Here is an 18,096-nt window from a genome sequence, read left to right on the forward strand (position 1 = left end):
GTAGCACTGGTGTAGCTCTGGTGTAACACTGGTGTTGTGCTGGTGTAGCTCTGGTGTATCACTGATGTAGTGCTGGTGTAACACTGGTGTAGTGTTGGTGTATCACTGGTGTAGTGCTGGTGTAGCTCTGGTGTAGCACTGATGTAGTGCTGGTGTAACACTGGTGTAGTGTTGGTGTATCACTGGTGTAGTGCTGGTATAGCACTGGTGTTGTGCTGGTGTATCACTGGTGTAGCACTGGTGTAGCTCTGGTGTAGCACTGGTGTTGTGCTGGTGTAGCACTGGTGTAGTGTTGGTGTATCACTGGTGTAGCACTGGTGTAGCACTGGTGTTGTGCTGGTGTAGCACTGGTGTAGTGTTGGTGTATCACTGGTGTAGCTCCGGTGTAGCACTGGTGTTGTGCTGGTGTAGTGCTGGTGTAGCACTGGTGTAGTGTTGGTGTATCACTGGTGTAGCTCTGGTGTAGCACTGGTGTTGTGCTGGTGTAGCACTGGTGTAGTGTTGGTGTATCACTGGTGTAGCACTGGTGTAGCTCTGGTGTAGCACTGGTGTTGTGCTGGTGTAGTGCTGGTGTAGCACTGGTGTAGTGTTGGTGTATCACTGGTGTAGCTCTGGTGTAGCACTGATGTAGTGCTGGTGTAACACTGGTGTAGTGTTGGTGTATCACTGGTGTAGCTCTGGTGTAGCACTGGTGTTGTGCTGATGTAGCACTGGTGTAGTGTTGGTGTATCACTGGTGTAGCACTGGTGTAGCACTGGTGTTGTGCTGGTGTAGCACTGGTGTAGTGTTGGTGTATCACTGGTGTAGCACTGGTGTAGCTCTGGTGTAGCACTGGTGTTGTGCTGGTGTAGTGCTGGTGTAGCACTGGTGTAGTGTTGGTGTAGCACTGGTGTAGCACTGGTGTAGTGTTGGTGTAGCACTGGTGTAGCACTGGTGTAGTGTTGGTGTAGCACTGGTGTAGCACTGGTGTAGTGTTGGTGTAGCACTGGTGTAGCACTGGTGTAGTGTTGGTGTAGCACTGGTGTAGCACTGGTGTAGCTCTGGTGTAGCACTGGTGTAGTGTTGGTGTATCACTGGTGTAGTACTGATGTAGCACTGGTGTAGTGTTGGTGTATCACTGGTGTAGCACTGGTGTAGCTCTGGTGTAGCACTGGTGTTGTGCTGGTGTAGTGCTGGTGTAGCACTGGTGTAGTGTTGGTGTAGCACTGATGTAGCACTGATGTAGTGCTGGTGTTGCACTGGTGTAGCTCTGGTGTAGCACTGGTGTAGCACTGATGTAGCACTGGTGTAGCACTGGTGTAGCTCTGCTGTAGCACTGGTGTAGCACTGATGTAGCACTGATGTAGTGCTGGTGTTGCACTGGTGTAGTACTGATGTAGCACTGGTGTAGTACTGGTGTATCACTGATGTAGTGCTGGTGTTGCACTGGTGTATCACTGATGTAGTGCTGGTGTAGCACTGGTGTAGTACTGATGTAGCACTGGTGTATCACTGATGTAGTGCTGGTGTAGCACTGGTGTAGTACTGATGTAGCACTGGTGTAGCACTGGTGTATCACTGATGTAGTGCTGGAGTAGCACTGGTGTAGTGTTGGTGTAGCACTGGTGTAGTGCTGGTGTAGCACTGGTGTAGTGTTGGTGTAGTACTGATGTAGCTCTGGTGTAGCACTGGTATATCACTGATGTAGTGCTGGTGTAGCACTGGTGTATCACTGATGTAGTGCTGGTGTAGCACTGGTGTAGTACTGATGTAGCACTGGTGTAGCACTGGTGTATCACTGATGTAGTGCTGGTGTTGCACTGGTGTAGTACTGATGTAGCACTGGTGTAGCACTGGTGTATCACTGATGTAGTACTGATGTAGCTCTGGTGTAGTACTGATGTAGCTCTGGTGTAGCACTGGTATATCACTGATGTAGTGCTGGTGTAGCACTGGTGTATCACTGATGTAGTGCTGGTGTAGCACTGGTGTAGTACTGATGTAGCACTGGTGTAGCACTGGTGTATCACTGATGTAGTGCTGGTGTAGCACTGGTGTAGTACTGATGTAGCACTGGTGTAGCACTGGTGTATCACTGATGTAGTGCTGGTGTTGCACTGGTGTAGTACTGATGTAGCACTGGTGTAGCACTGGTGTAGCACTGGTGTATCACTGATGTAGTGCTGGTGTTGCACTGGTGTAGTACTGATGTAGCACTGGTGTAGCACTGGTGTATCACTGATGTAGTGCTGGTGTTGCACTGGTGTAGTGTTGGTGTAGCACTGGTGTAGTGCTGGTGTATCATTGATGTAGCACTGGTGTAGCACTGATAGAGCACTGATGCAGTACTGGTGTATCACTGATGTAGTGCTGGTGTAGCACTGGTGTAGTACTGATGTAGCTCTGGTGTAGCACTGGTATATCACTGTTGTAGTGCTGGTGTAGCACTGGTGTATCACTGATGTAGTGCTGGTGTAGCACTATTGTAGTACTGATGTAGCACTGGTGTAGCACTGGTGTATCACTGATGTAGTGCTGGTGTAGCACTGGTGTAGTACTGATGTAGCACTGGTGTAGCACTGGTGTATCACTGATGTAGTGCTGGTGTAGCACTGGTGTATCACTGATGTAGCACTGGTGTAGCACTGGTGTATCACTGATGTAGTGCTGGTGTAGCACTGGTGTATCACTGATGTAGTGCTGGTGTAGCACTGATGTAGCACTGGTGTAGCACTGGTGTAGCACTGGTGTATCACTGATGTAGCACTGGTGTAGCACTGGTGTATCACTGATGTAGCACTGGTGTAGCACTGGTGTAGCACTGGTGTATCACTGATGTAGTGCTGGTGTAGCACTGGTGTATCACTGATGTAGCACTGGTGTAGCACTGGTGTAGTGCTGGTGTAGCACTGGTGTAGTGTTGGTGTAGCACTGGTGTAGCACTGGTGTATCACTGATGTAGTGCTGGTGTTGCACTGGTGTATCACTGATGTAGCACTGGTGTAGCACTGGTGTAGTGCTGGTGTAGCACTGGTGTAGTGTTGGTGTAGCACTGGTGTAGCACTGGTGTATCACTGATGTAGTGCTGGTGTAGCACTGGTGTAGTGTTGGTGTAGCACTGGTGTAGTGCTGGTGTAGCACTGGTGTAGTGTTGGTGTAGCACTGGTGTAGTGCTGGTGTAGTGCTGGTGTAGCACTGGTGTATCACTGATGTAGTGCTGGTGTAGCACTGGTGTAGTGCTGGTGTAGCACTGGTGTAGTGCTGGTGTATCACTGGTGTAGTGTTGGTGTAGCACTGGTGTAGTACTGGTGTATCACTGGTGTAGTGTTGGTGTTGCACTGGTGTAGTACTGATGTAGCACTGGTGTATCACTGATGTAGTGCTGGTGTAGCACTGGTGTAGTGCTGGTGTAGCACTGGTGTAGTGTTGGTGTAGCACTGGTGTAGCACTGGTGTAGTGCTGGTGTAGCACTGGTGTATCACTGATGTAGTGCTGGTGTAGCACTGGTGTAGCACTGGTGTAGTGTTGGTGTAGCACTGGTGTATCACTGATGTAGTGCTGGTGTAGCACTGGTGTAGTGCTGGTGTAGCACTGGTGTAGTGCTGGTGTAGCACTGGTGTAGTGTTGGTGTAGCACTGGTGTAGTGCTGGTGTTGCACTGGTGTAGCACTGGTGTATCACTGATGTAGTGCTGGTGTTGCACTGGTGTATCACTGATGTAGTGCTGGTGTAGCACTGGTGTATCACTGATGTAGTGCTGGTGTAGCACTGGTGTAGCACTGGTGTAGCACTGATGTAGCACTGGTGTAGCACTGGTGTATCACTGATGTAGTGCTGGTGTTGCACTGGTGTATCACTGATGTAGTGCTGGTGTAGCACTGGTGTATCACTGATGTAGTGCTGGTGTAGCACTGGTGTAGTACTGATGTAGCACTGGTGTAGCACTGGTGTATCACTGATGTAGTGCTGGTGTAGCACTGGTGTATCACTGATGTAGTGCTGGTGTAGCACTGGTGTAGTACTGATGTAGCACTGGTGTAGCACTGGTGTATCACTGATGTAGTGCTGGTGTTGCACTGGTGTATCACTGATGTAGTGCTGGTGTAGCACTGGTGTAGTACTGATGTAGCACTGGTGTAGCACTGGTGTATCACTGATGTAGTGCTGGTGTTGCACTGGTGTAGTACTGATGTAGCACTGGTGTAGCACTGGTGTATCACTGATGTAGTGCTGGTGTTGCACTGGTGTAGTGTTGGTGTAGCACTGGTGTAGTGCTGGTGTATCATTGATGTAGCACTGGTGTAGCACTGATAGAGCACTGATGCAGTACTGGTGTATCACTGTTGCAGTGCTGGTGTAGCACTTGTGTAGCGCCTGTGAAGCATCTGCGTAGCACATGTATAGTACATGTGTAGGTAGGTACCCTGGGTTATTGCTTGGCTCTAGGTACCCTGGGTTAGTGCTTGGCTCTTGGTACCCTGGGTTAGTGCTTGGCTCTTGGTACCCTGGGTTAGTGCTTGACTCTAGATAACCCTGGGTTAGTAATTGGCTCTAGGTACCCTGGGTTAGTGCTTGGCTCTTGGTACCCTGGGTTAGTGCTTGACTCTAGATAACCCTAGGTTAGTAATTGGCTCTAGGTACCCTGGGTTAGTGCTTGGCTCTAGGTACCCTGGGTTAGTGCTTGGCTCTAGGTTCCCTGGGTTAGTGTTTGACTCTAGGTACCCTGGGTTAGTGATTGGCTCTAGGTACCCTGGGTTAGTGCTTGGCTCTGGGTACCCTTTGTAAGTGCTTGACTCTAGATACCCTGGGTTAGTGATTGGCATTAGGTACCCTGGGTTAGTGCTTGGCTCTAGGGACTCTGGGTTAGTGCTTGAGTCTAGGTACCCTGGGGTAGTGCTTGGCTCTGAGTACCCTAGGTTAGAGCTTAGCTCGTGGCACCCTGGGTTAGTGTTTAGTTCCTTGTACCATGGGTTAGTGCTTAGCTCTATGTACCCTGGGTTAGTGCTTGGTTCTAGGGACCCTGCGTTAGTGCTTGGTTCTAGGGACCCTGCGTTAGTGCTTGGTTCTAGGGACCCTGCGTTAGTGCTTGGTTCTAGGGACCCTGCGTTAGTGCTTGGTTCTAGGGACCCTGGGTTTGGGCTCCAAGTATCTGGTACGTTGTAATAATATCTCCTTCAGCTTTTCGCCCACCAAAAGAGTTTTCAAATATACCAGGTTGCATTTTCGTATCCATTGCTGTAGTAATGTTGACGTGAAGCAGCGCCACAACGTAACTAGTGCTGTAGTAATGTTGACGTGAAGCAGCGCCACAACGTAACTAGTGCTGTAGTAATGTTGACGTGAAGCAGCGCCACAACGTAACTAGTGCTGTAGTAATGTTGACGTGAAGCAGCGCCACAACGTAACTAGTGCTGTAGTAATGTTGACGTGAAGCAGCGCCACAACGTAACTAGTGCTGTAGTAATGTTGACGTGAAGCAGCGCCACAACGTAACTAGTGCTGTAGTAATGTTGACGTGAAGCAGCGCCACAACGTAACTAGTGCTGTAGTAATGTTGACGTGAAGCAGCGCCACAACGTAACTAGTGCTGTAGTAATGTTGACGTGAAGCAGCGCCACAACGTAACTAGTGCTGTAGTAATGTTGACGTGAAGCAGCGCCACAACATAACTAGTGCTGTAGTAATGTTGACGTGAAGCAGCGCCACAACATAACTAGTGCTGTAGTAATGTTGACGTGAAGCAGCGCCACAACATAACTAGAATTTTTAGTGGTGGAGAGGTAAGCCAGTGGAAGGTCTCGGTCACATGATCAAAAGCTCCGGCTGTGGGTCATCATGTGACAAAGACCCGTGTCAGGAAACACTTGTCCTCTTTTCTAACAAATATTACCTAACCTGTCAGTGCAACAGGTGAGCCGTGTACATACATGACCTGGTGCAGTGTACTTCACGTACACTCTGACAGCTATCGTGTGCACACATGACCTGGTGCAGTGTACTTCACGTACACTCTGACAGCTATCGTGTGCACACATGACCTGGTGCAGTGTACTTCACGTACACTCTGACAGCTATCGTGTACATACATGACCTGGTGCAGTGTACTTCACGTACACTCTGACAGCTATCGTGTACATACATGACCTGGTGCAGTGTACTTCACGTACACTCTGACAGCTATCGTGTACATACATGACCTGGTGCAGTGTACTTCACGTACACTCTGACAGCTATCGTGTACATACATGACCTGGTGCAGTGTACTTCACGTACACTCTGACAGCTATCGTGTACACACATGACCTGGTGCAGTGTACTTCACGTACACTCTGACAGCTATCGTGTACATACATTACCTGGTGCAGTGTACTTCACGTACACTCTGACAGCTATCGTGTACACACATTACCTGGTGCAGTGTACTTCACGTACACTCTGACAGCTATCGTGTACACACATGACCTGGTGCAGTGTACTTCACGTACACTCTGACAGCTATCGTGTACATACATTACCTGGTGCAGTGTACTTCACGTACACTCTGACAGCTATCGTGTACACACAGGACCTGGTGCAGTGTACTTCACGTACACACTGACAGCTATCGTGTACACACATGACCTGGTGCAGTGTACTTCACGTACACTCTGACAGCTATCGTGTACACACATGACCTGGTGCAGTGTACTTCACTTACACTCTGACAGCTATCGTGTACACACATGACCTGGTGCAGTGTACTTCACGTACACTCTGACAGCTATCGTGTACACACATGACCTGGTGCAGTGTACTTCACTTACACTCTGACAGCTATCGTGTACACACATGACCTGGTGCAGTGTACTTCACGTACACTCTGACAGCTATCGTGTACACACATGACCTGGTGCAGTGTACTTCACGTACACTGACAGCTATCGTGTACACACATGACCTGGTGCAGTGTACTTCACGTACATACTGACAGCTATCGTGTACACACATGACCTGGTGCAGTGTACTTCACGTACACACTAACAGCTATCGTGTACACACATGACCTGGTGAAGTGTACTTCACGTATACACTGACAGCTATCGTGTACACACATGACCTGGTGCAGTGTACTTCACGTACACACTGACAGCTATCGTGTACACACATGACCTGGTGCAGTGTACTTCACGTACACACTGACAGCTATCGTGTACACACATGACCTAGTGCAGTGTACTTCACGTACACTCTGACAGCTATCGTGGACACGCATAACCTGGTGCAGTGTATTTCACGTACACATTGACAGCTATCGTGTACACATGACCTGGTGCAGTGTACTTCACGTACACTCTGACAGCTATCGTGTACATACATTACCTGGTGCAGTGTACTTCACGTACACTCTGACAGCTATCGTGTACACACATGACCTGGTGCAGTGTACTTCACGTACACTCTGACAGCTATCGTGTACATACATTACCTGGTGCAGTGTACTTCACGTACACTCTGACAGCTATCGTGTACACACATGACCTGGTGCAGTGTACTTCACGTACACTGACAGCTATCGTGTACACACATGACCTGGTGCAGTATACTTCACGTACACATTGACAGCTATCGTGTACACGCATGACCTGGTGCATTGTACTTCACGTACACATTGACAGCTATCGTGTACACATGACCTGGTGCAGTGTACTTCACGTACACATTGACAGCTAGCGTGTACACACATGACCTGGTGCAGTGTACTTCAACTACACACTAACAGCTATCGTGTACACACATGACCTGGTGCAGTGCACTTCAACTACACACTAACAGCTATCGTGTACACACATGACCTGTTGCAGTGTACTTCACGTACACACTAACAGCTATCGTGTACACACATGACCTGGTGCAGCGTACTTCACGTACACACTAACAGCTATCGTGTACACACATGACTTGGTGCAGTGTACTTCACGTACACACTAACAGCTATCGTGTACACACATGACCTGGTGCAGTGTACTTCACGTACACACACTAACAGCTATCGTGTACACACATGACCTGGTGCAGTGTACTTCAACTACACACTAACAGCTATCGTGTACACACATGACCTGTTGCAGTGTATTTCACGTACACACTAACAGCTATCGTGTACACACATGACTTGGTGCAGTGTACTTCACGTACACACTAACAGCTATCGTGTACACACATGACCTGGTGCAGTGTACTTCACGTACACACAGCTATCGTGTACACACATGACTTGGTGCAGTGTACTTCACGTACACACTAACAGCTATCGTGTACACACATGACCTGGTGCAGTGTACTTCACGTACACACTGACAGCTATCCTGTACACACATGACCTGGTGCAGTGTACTTCACGTACACACTAACAGCTATCGTATACACACATGACCTGGTGCAGTGTACTTCACGCACACACAGCTATCGTGTACACACATGACTTGGTGCAGTGTACTTCACGTACACACTGACAGCTATCGTGTACACACATGACCTGGTGCAGTGTACTTCACGTACACACTGACAGCTATCGTGTACACACATGACCTGGTACAGTGTACTTCACGTACACACTGACAGCTATCGTGCACACACATGACCTGGTGCAGTGTACTTCACGTACACACTAACAGCTATCGTGTACACACATGACCTGGTACAGTGTACTTCACGTACACACTAACAGCTATCGTGCACACACATGACCTGGTACAGTGTACTTCACGTACACACTAACAGCTATCGTGTACACACATGACCTGGTACAGTGTACTTCACGTACACACTAACAGCTATCGTGTACACACATGACCTGGTACAGTGTACTTCACGTACACAATAACAGCTATCGTGCACACACATGACCTGGTGCAGTGTACTTCACGTACACACTAACAGCTATCGTGCACACACATGACCTGGTACAGTGTACTTCACGTACACACTAACAGCTATCGTGTACACACATGACCTGGTGCAGTGTACTTCACGTACACACTAACAGCTATCGTGCACACACATGACTTGGTACAGTGTACTTCACGTACACACTAACAGCTATCGTGCACACACATGACCTGGTACAGTGTACTTCACGTACACACTAACAGCTATCGTGCACACACATGACCTGGTACAGTGTACTTCACGTACACACTAACAGCTATCGTGTACACACATGACCTGGTACAGTGTACTTCACGTACACACTAACAGCTATCGTGTACACACATGACCTGGTACAGTGTACTTCACGTACACACTAACAGCTATCGTGCACACACATGACCTGGTACAGTGTACTTCACGTACACACTAACAGCTATCGTGTACACACATGACCTGGTAGTGTACTTCACGTACACACTAACAGCTATCGTGCACACACATGACTTGGTGCAGTGTACTTCACGTACACACTAACAGCTATCGTGTAAAAATGTCGTAATAATGTTTGCTTTTATTTTTGTTCTTCTCTTCGTGAGAGCAGTTGTGAGGTTCCAGAGTCAGGTGTACCATGGTGTTGTTGACTAGTACCTTCCTGTTGTTGCTTGCTGTGATCTTACCCCCAGGGGCCCTGATGTTACCCCTAGGCCCCCTGATGTTACCCCCAGGCCTCCTGATGTTACCCCCAGGCCCCCTGATGTTACCCCAAGGCCTTCGAGTTCACCCCCTGGGCCCCTGATGTTACCCCAGGACCCCTGATGTTACCCCTAGGCCCCCTGATGTTACCCCCAGGCCCCCTGATGTTACCCCCAGGGCCCCTGATGTTACCCCAAGGCCTTCGAGTTCACCCTCTGGGCCCCTGATGTTACCCCAGGACCCCTGATGTTACCCCAGGGCCTCTGATGTTACCCCCAGGGCCCCTGATGATACCCCCAAGGTCTTCGATTTCACCCCCAGGGCCCCTGATGTTACCCTCAGGGCCCCTAATGTTACCCTCAGGGCCTCTGATGTTACCCTCAGGGCCCCTGATGTTACCCTCAAAGCCTCTGATGTTACCCTCAAAGCCCCTAATGTTACCCCCAGGCCCCCTGATGTTACCCCAGGACCCCTGATATTACCCCACGACCCCTGATGTTACCCCAGGACCCCTGATGTTGCCCCCAGGGCCTCTGATGTTTTCCCCAGGGGCCCCTGATGTTACCCCCAAGGCCTTCGATTTCACCCCCAGGGCCCCTGATGTTACCCTCAGGGCCTCTGATGTTAACCTCAGGGCCCCTGATGTTACCCTCAGCGCCCCTGATGTTATCCTCAGGGCCCCTGATGTTACCCTCAGGGCCCCTGATGTTACCCTCAGGGCCCCTGATGTTACCCTCAGGGCCCCTGATGTTACCCCTGGCCCCCTGATGTTACCCCAGGACCCCTGATGTTACCCCCAGGGCCTCTGGTGTTACCCCTAAGACCTCTGATGTCACCCCCAGGGCCCCTGATGTTACCCCTAAGACCCCTGATGTTACCCCCATGGCCTCTGATGTTACCCCCAAGGCCTTCGATTTCACTCGCAGGGCCCCTGATGTTACCCTTAGGGCCCCTAATGTTACCCACAGGGCCTCTGATGTTACCCTCAGGGCCCCTGATGTTACCCTCAGGGCCCCTGATGTTACCCTCAGGGCCCCTGATGTTACCCCCTGGCCCCGTGATGTTACCCCAGGATCCCTGATGTTACCCCAGGGCCTCTGGTGTTACCCCTAAGGCCTCTGATGTCACCCCCAGGTTCCCTGATGTTACCCCAGGACCCCTGATGTTACCCCAGGACCCCTAATGTTACCCACAGGGCCTCTGATGTTACCACCAGGGCCCCTGATGTTACCCCCAACGCCTTTGGTTTCACCCCCAGAGGCCTTGATGTTACCCCAGGACCCCTGATGTTAGGCCAGGGCTCCTGATGTTGTCCCCAGGACCCCTGATGATACTCCCAGGGCGCCTGATGTTACCCCCAGGGCCCCTGACGTTACCCCAGGACCCTTGATGTTACCCCCGGGGCCCGTGATGTTACCCCAGGGCCCCTGATGTTACCCCCAGGGTCCTTGATGTTACCCCAGGGCCCCTGATGTAACCCCAGGGCCCCTTATGTTACCCCAGGGCTCCTGATGTTAGCCCAGGGCTCCTGATGTTACCCCAGGACCCCTGATGTTACCCCAGGGCCCCTGATTTTACCCCAGGAACCCTGATGTTACCCCAGGGCCCATGATGTTAACCCAGGGCCCATGAGGTTACCCCCGAACCCCTGATGTTACCCCAGGGCCCCTGATGTTTCCCCAGTACTCCTGATGTTACCCCAGGGCCCATGATGTTACCCCAGGACCCCAGATGTTACCCAAGGACCCCTGATGTTACACCAGGGCCCATGATGTTGCTCCAGGGTCCCTGATGTTACCCCAGGACCCCTGATGTTACCCCAGGGCCCATGATGTTACCCCAGGACCCCCTGATGTTACCCCAGGACCCCTGATGTTACCCCGGGGACCATGATGTTACCCCAGGGCCCCTGATGTTACCCAAGGACCCCTGATGTTACCCCAGGGATCATGATGTTAACCCAGGACCCCTGATGTTACCCCAGGGCCCATGATGTTACCCCAGGACCCCTGATGTTATCCCAGGACCCCTGATGCCACCCCAAGGCCTATGATGTTACCCCAGGGCCCCTTATGTTATCCCAGGACCCCTGATGTTTCGCCAGGGAGCATGATGTTACCGCAGGGCCTCTGATGTTACCCCAGGACTCCTGATGTTACTCCCAGGGCCCTTGATGTTACCCCAAAACCCCTGATGTTACTCCAGGACCCCTGATGTTACCCCATGGCTCCTGTTGTTACCCCCAGGGCCCCTGATGTTACTTCCAGGGCCCATGATGTTACCCCTAGGGCCCCAGACATTACCCCCAGGGCCCCTGATGTTACCCCAGTGTCCCTGATGTTACCCCAGGGCTTGTGATATTACCCCAGGACCCCTGATGTTACCCCAAGGCCCCTGATGTTACCCCAGTGCCCCTGATGTTACCCCAGTGCCCTTGGTGTTACCCCAGGGCCCATGATGTTACCCCAGGGCCCCTGATATTACCCCAGTGCCCCTGACGTTACCCCAGGGCTGCTGATATTACCCCAGGGCTCCTGATGTTACCTCAGGGCCCCTGATGTTACCCCAGTGCCCATGATGTTACTCCAGGACCTCTGATGTTACCCCAGGGCCCCTGATGTTACCCCAGTGCTCTTGATGTTACTCCAAGGCCCCTGATGTTATCCCAGGGCCCCTGATGCTACCCCAGGGCCCATGATGTTACCCCATGGCCCCTGATGCAAACCCAGGGCCCCTGATCTTACCCCAGGGCCCCTGAAGTTACCCCAGGGCCCCTCATGTTACCCCAAGGCCAATGATGTTACCCCAGGTCCCCTGATACTACTCTTGTGCCCCTGATGTTACTCCAGGGCCCCTGATGTTACCCCAGGGTCCCTGTTGTTACTCTCAGGGCCCCTGATGTTACCCCAGGGCCCCTGATGCTGCCTCAGGGCTCCTGATGTTACCCCAGGGCCTCTGATATTACCCCAGACCCTATGATATTACCCCTGGACCCCTGATGTTACCCCCAGTCCCCTGATATTGCCCCAGGACCCCTGATGTTACAAGGCCCCTAATGTTACCCCAGGCCCCCTGATGTTACCCCAGGACCACTGATGTTACTCCAGGGCCTCTGATGTTATCCCAGGGCCCCTGGTGTTATCCCAGGACCCGTGATGTTACCCCAGGACCTCTGATGTTACCCTAGGGCCCCTGATGTTACCTCCATGGCCCCTGATTTAACCCAGGGCCCTTATGTTACCCCCAGGACCCTTGATGTTACCCCAGGGCCTCTGATGTTACCCCAGGGCCTCTGATGTTGCCCCATGGCCCATGATGTTACCCCCAGGACCCTTGATGTTACCCCAGGGCCCATGATGTTACCCAGGGCCTCTGATATTACCTCAGGGCCTCTGATATTACCTCAGGGCCTCTGATGTTACCCCCAGGACCCTTGATGTTACCGCAGGGCCTCTGATGTTATCCCAAGGCCCATGATGTTACCCCCAGGACCCTTGATGTTACCCCAGGGCCCATGATGTTACCCCAGGGCCTCTGATGTTACCCCTAGGACACTTGATGTTACCCCACGGCCTCTGATGTTACCCCAGGGCCTCTGATGTTATCCCAGGGCCTCTGATGTTACCCCAGGGCCTCTGATGTTATCCCCAGGGCCCCTAATGTTAACCCCAGGACCCTTGACGTTACCCCAGGGCCTCTGATGTTATCCCCAGGGCCCCTGATGTTATCCCCAGGGCCCCTGATGTTACCCTAGGGCCCCTGATGTTACCCCAGGACCCCTGATGTTACCCTAGGGCCCCTGATGTTACCCCAGGACCCTTGATGTTACTCCAGGGCCTCTGATGTTATCCCCAGGGCCTCTGATGTCACCCGAGGACAATTGATGTTACCCCAGGACCTCTGATGTTACCCCCAGGGCCCTTGATGTTACCCCAGGGCCCTTGATGTTACCCCAGGACCCTTGATGTTTCCCCAGGACCTCTGATGTTTCCTCCAGGGCCCTTGATGTTACCCCAGGACCCCTGATGTTACCCCAGGGCCCATGATGTTACCCCAGGGCCCCTGATGTTACCCCCGGACTCCCGATGTTACCCTCAGGGCCCTTGATGTTACCCCAGAACCCCTGATGTTACTCCACGGCCCCTGATGTTACCTCCAGGGGCTCGTGATGTTACCCCCAGGGCCTTTGATGTTATCCCAGAACCCCTGATGTTACCCCAAGGCCCCTGATGTTACCCCATGGCTCTTGATGTTACCCCCAGGGCCCCTGATGTTACTCCCAGGGCCCCTGATGTTACCCCTAGGGCCCCCTGATATTACCCCCAGGCCCTCTGATGTTACCCCAGTGCACCTGATGTTACCCCAGGGCTTGTGATGTTACCCCAGGGCCCCTGATGTTACCCCAAGGCCCCTGATGTTACCCCAGCGCCCCTGATGTTACCCCAGTGCCCTTGATGTTACCCCAGGCCCATGATGTTACCCCAGGGCCTCTGATGTTACCCCAGGGCCCCTGATGTTACCCCAGTGCCCTTGATATTACCCCAGGGTTCCTGATGTTACACCAGGGCCCCTGATGTTACCCCTGTGCTCCTGATGTTACCCCTGGGCCCATGATGTTACTCCAGGACCTCTGATGTTACCCCAGGGCCCCTGATGTTACCCCAGTGCTCTTGATGTTAACCCAGGACCCTTGATGTTACCCCAGGGCCCCTGATGTTACTCCAAGGCTCCTGATGTTACCCCAGGGCCCCTGATGTTACCCCAGGGCCCCTGATGTTACCCAAGGGCCCCTTATGTTACCCCAAGGCCCCTGATGTTACCCCAGGTCCCCTGTTGCTACCCTTGTGCCCCTGATGTTACTCCAGGGCCTCTGATGTTACCCAGGGTCCCTGTTGTTACTCTCAGGGCTCCTGATGTTACTTTCAGGGCCCCTGATGTTACCCCAGGCCCCCTGATCTTACCTCCAGGGCCCCTGATGTTACCCTCAGTTTCCCTGATGTTACCCCAGGCCCCCTGATCTTACCTCCAGGGCCCTGATCTTACTCCAGATCCCTTGATGTTACAACCAGGTCCCCTGGTGTTCAATTATTGCTTTGTTATGCTTGTATGTGACTTCTGAAGGACTCGCACCCAGTGCGTGTCAGTGCTTGCTCACTAAGGAACTTTGTTGTCTTACATTTAAACTTGATACTTAATTGTTGTGCAAGTATCCGTCTGTTCCAGCTGCCTGCTAGGTTCCAGTTGCCTGCTAGGTTCCAGCTGCCTGTTAGGTTCCAGTTGCCTGCTAGGTTCCAGCTGCCAGCTAGGTTACAGTTGCCTGCTAGGTTCCAGCTGCCAGCTAGGTTCCAATTGCCTGCTAGGTTCCAACTGCCAGCTAGGCTCCAATTGCCTGCTAGGTTCCAGTTTCTAGCTACATTCCAGCTGCCAGCTTGATTCCAGCTGCCAGCTAACTTCCAGTTGCCAGCTAGCTTCCAACTGCCAGCTAGGCTCCAGCTTCCAGCTAGGTTCCAGCTGCCTGCTAGTTTCCAGTTGCCAGCTAGGTCCCAGCTGCCTGCTAGGTTCCAGTTGCCTGCTAGGTTCCAGCTGCCAGCTAGGTTCCAGCTACCAGCTAGGTTCCAGCTGCCAGCTAGGTTCCTGCTGCCAGCTAGGTTCCAGCTGCCAGCTAGGTTCCAGCTGCCTGCTAGGTTCCAGTTTCCAGCTGCATTCCCGCTGCCAGCTTGGTTCCAGCTGCCTCCTAGGTTCCAGCTGCAAGTTAGGTTCCAGCTGCCGGAATATTATTGAGAAGTCGTAATGTTCTCATAAATTACTTATATTTTTAGGAATTATTCACTGCCGTATATCTACGTCGTTCTCCTCATAATTTATATTGTTGATATTGTACGTTGAAGTCCTCACTTCCCTTGTTATCACTCACCGCAGCACTCTGTCATGACTACCTCTCTCCTCCTTTTACTATCTCTTCTTACATTATTTTTATGTCAATCGATATTATTCAGGTTGTTATCTACTCAGCCACCTGATACTGGATCACTTTTCTCCCTTAACATCAGAAAGTTTTGTTTTAGTACCTCACGTACCTTCAGTGTTCTCCCAGTAAAATCGTTGGTTTCTTCACTCTCAACTGGTCTTTTTTTCTGCGTTTTCCTTCTTATTTAGCTGTGAAATATTATCGTTTTTGTTTAAACCTTTACTGTTGTCACTTTGGAAGTACGACTGTAACGTCCAACACAGACGAGGTTATGATTTATGTGAGAGTAATGACCCTGGGGGACACCACACACTTCCCAGCCACAGTTGTATATCAAGTCTTCCAATGAGCCACAGAAAACATGATGGTCAAAAAAGATATATTTCAGATATTTTATTATGAGATAAACTGAATAAATTAAAACTGGAAAAGAGAACAATACTCATATTACAAAATGAAACAGAAGAATGATTTAAGGAACCTGGGTACAACAATGTTGCAAGATCTTGCATTAAAGGAACACAATAATGTTACTATCACTACAGCAATGAAAATGATAGGCTGGATAGCAAGAGCCTTCAAAACAAGAGATGCCAAGCCAGTAATCATACTCTCTCTAGGCTGGACTACCGCTCTACATTGAGACCTCTATTTAAGGCGGTTGAAATTACCGATGTGGAGAAGGCCGCGACATTTCACTGCCCATATAAATTCAGGCAAACACTTAAATTGCTGGGAGCGCTGAAAATCCCTCAAATTGTATTCCCTGGAGCGTTGGCGAGAAAGATGTACCATAATTTACACTAGGAAAGATGCTGGAGCTACTCGTTGCAGATATAAATACTGAAATTATTGCTGACAAAAGAGGGAGGCGCAGTAGACTGCAGAATACTCCAGTTAGAAGCATTGGGCACAACGGTTACACTTACAGATAACATGTTAAGTTTGATTAATCCAAGAGTTCTCACGGCCTTCCACTAGATGCAAGGAAAGTTGTCAGACTCATAACTATCTTCAGGAAGGAACCTGACAAATTACTGGAGTAATATCCTGATGAGCCAAGTTGTGATGCTTATGATGGACACGCTGATGAGGCTCTGAACATGGAGGCCTAAGTTCACAATTACATGGACCTTGATGGAGGCCTACCCTGGGCCACGCTCACCATGATTTCACGAGCCCACTTCGGTTAACCTTGTCGTTGCAGGTTCTCCTGCTTATTATTCTCTCCACTACCGGATCTCTTGCTCTGTACTTTTCCTATATTCTTTTGTATTTAGCTTGAGCTCCCCTGCACGTCTAGTTAAACCACGAGTGTTTTGTGTCTGCCAGACCCCTGCACGAGCACCAATGTTTTCCTGGCTTCCCACTCAAAGAACTGTTCTCTCGTAAAAGCACTACTCCACTGAGGACACAGCATAATTTTCCCTGTGTTTAATTTGACAAAGCTGAATAAAATGCATGTAGAATATTAATCTTTCATTTCATCACAGATAAACTTCAGAACAAACTTTTTCTTCTGCCACCAGTAACCTCTGGTGTTTACTCTGTATGACGTCAAGCAGACTAGACATGAACGACTCTCATTTCCTGAGGGATACTGGCCGGCGAGTCTGTAAGAGTACATCTGTGTCTTCTTCACGTCTCCAGTCAAGAGATATATCACAAGAATAGCAAAGCTTTCATACAGTGTTATAGAGAAAAATAACAGAGAAATATTAAGGTGAAAAGAATGTGTTATAACAAGAAGCTAGAAAAATACCTCAGCTGGAGATGATGAAATGTGTCCCTGGTTATAACAAGTCAACAGTGCTAACAGTAAACAACCAAACAATAAAACACCAAACAACATACAGAAGAACGTTATACAAACGTTCCAGGGAGCACAGTTAAAGGTACTTGAGGCGATAAAGACGTATCATAATTTGCTTGTGGAAGATGCTGGAGCGACTACCTCCAGTAGCCGGAGTAGACTCTGCTGCAGAGTCTACTCTGGCTACTTTTCAGGTCAGCCACTGGTTGACTGTGGAAAGGAGACGTCCAATAAGAACTCGAGATGACGCACGTGAAGCATCTCCATAACACTACTGTGGTAGAGTCTACATAATCTACTTACAAATCTGCCTCTCCCTCTTCCCCTTCCTCTCCCTCCCACCTCCTCCGCCTACCACCCCTTTTCTCTACCTTTCTCCCCCCCCCTCCCCGTCTCTCTCTTTCTCCACCCTTCACCAGCGGTGTTGTTCCCGTTATCTGCCTCGGTGGTGGTTTTTATCAGACTAGTATGAAGACTGATGGACTGGTCACATCTTCAGGATGACGGACTGGTTACCTCAAACTCCTTCACATCTTCCATCGTTTGTATGGGACTGATGAAACTCCTGGTTAGTGAAAGGTTTCCACAGTTATTCTGGGACCCAAGTGTTGCACATGTCTCTCTCATTCATTTACTATGTGTTGGCTTTTCTTAAACCATTTATAATAACAGAGCGAAATTTTCTCCCAGCGGAAGCTTGTTTAGCAACCTTCGTCTCTTATTTACTCATGTCG

The sequence above is a fragment of the Cherax quadricarinatus genome, chromosome 2 (genome assembly GCF_038502225.1).
Source record: "Cherax quadricarinatus isolate ZL_2023a chromosome 2, ASM3850222v1, whole genome shotgun sequence".
Classification (NCBI taxonomy): domain Eukaryota; kingdom Metazoa; phylum Arthropoda; class Malacostraca; order Decapoda; family Parastacidae; genus Cherax; species Cherax quadricarinatus.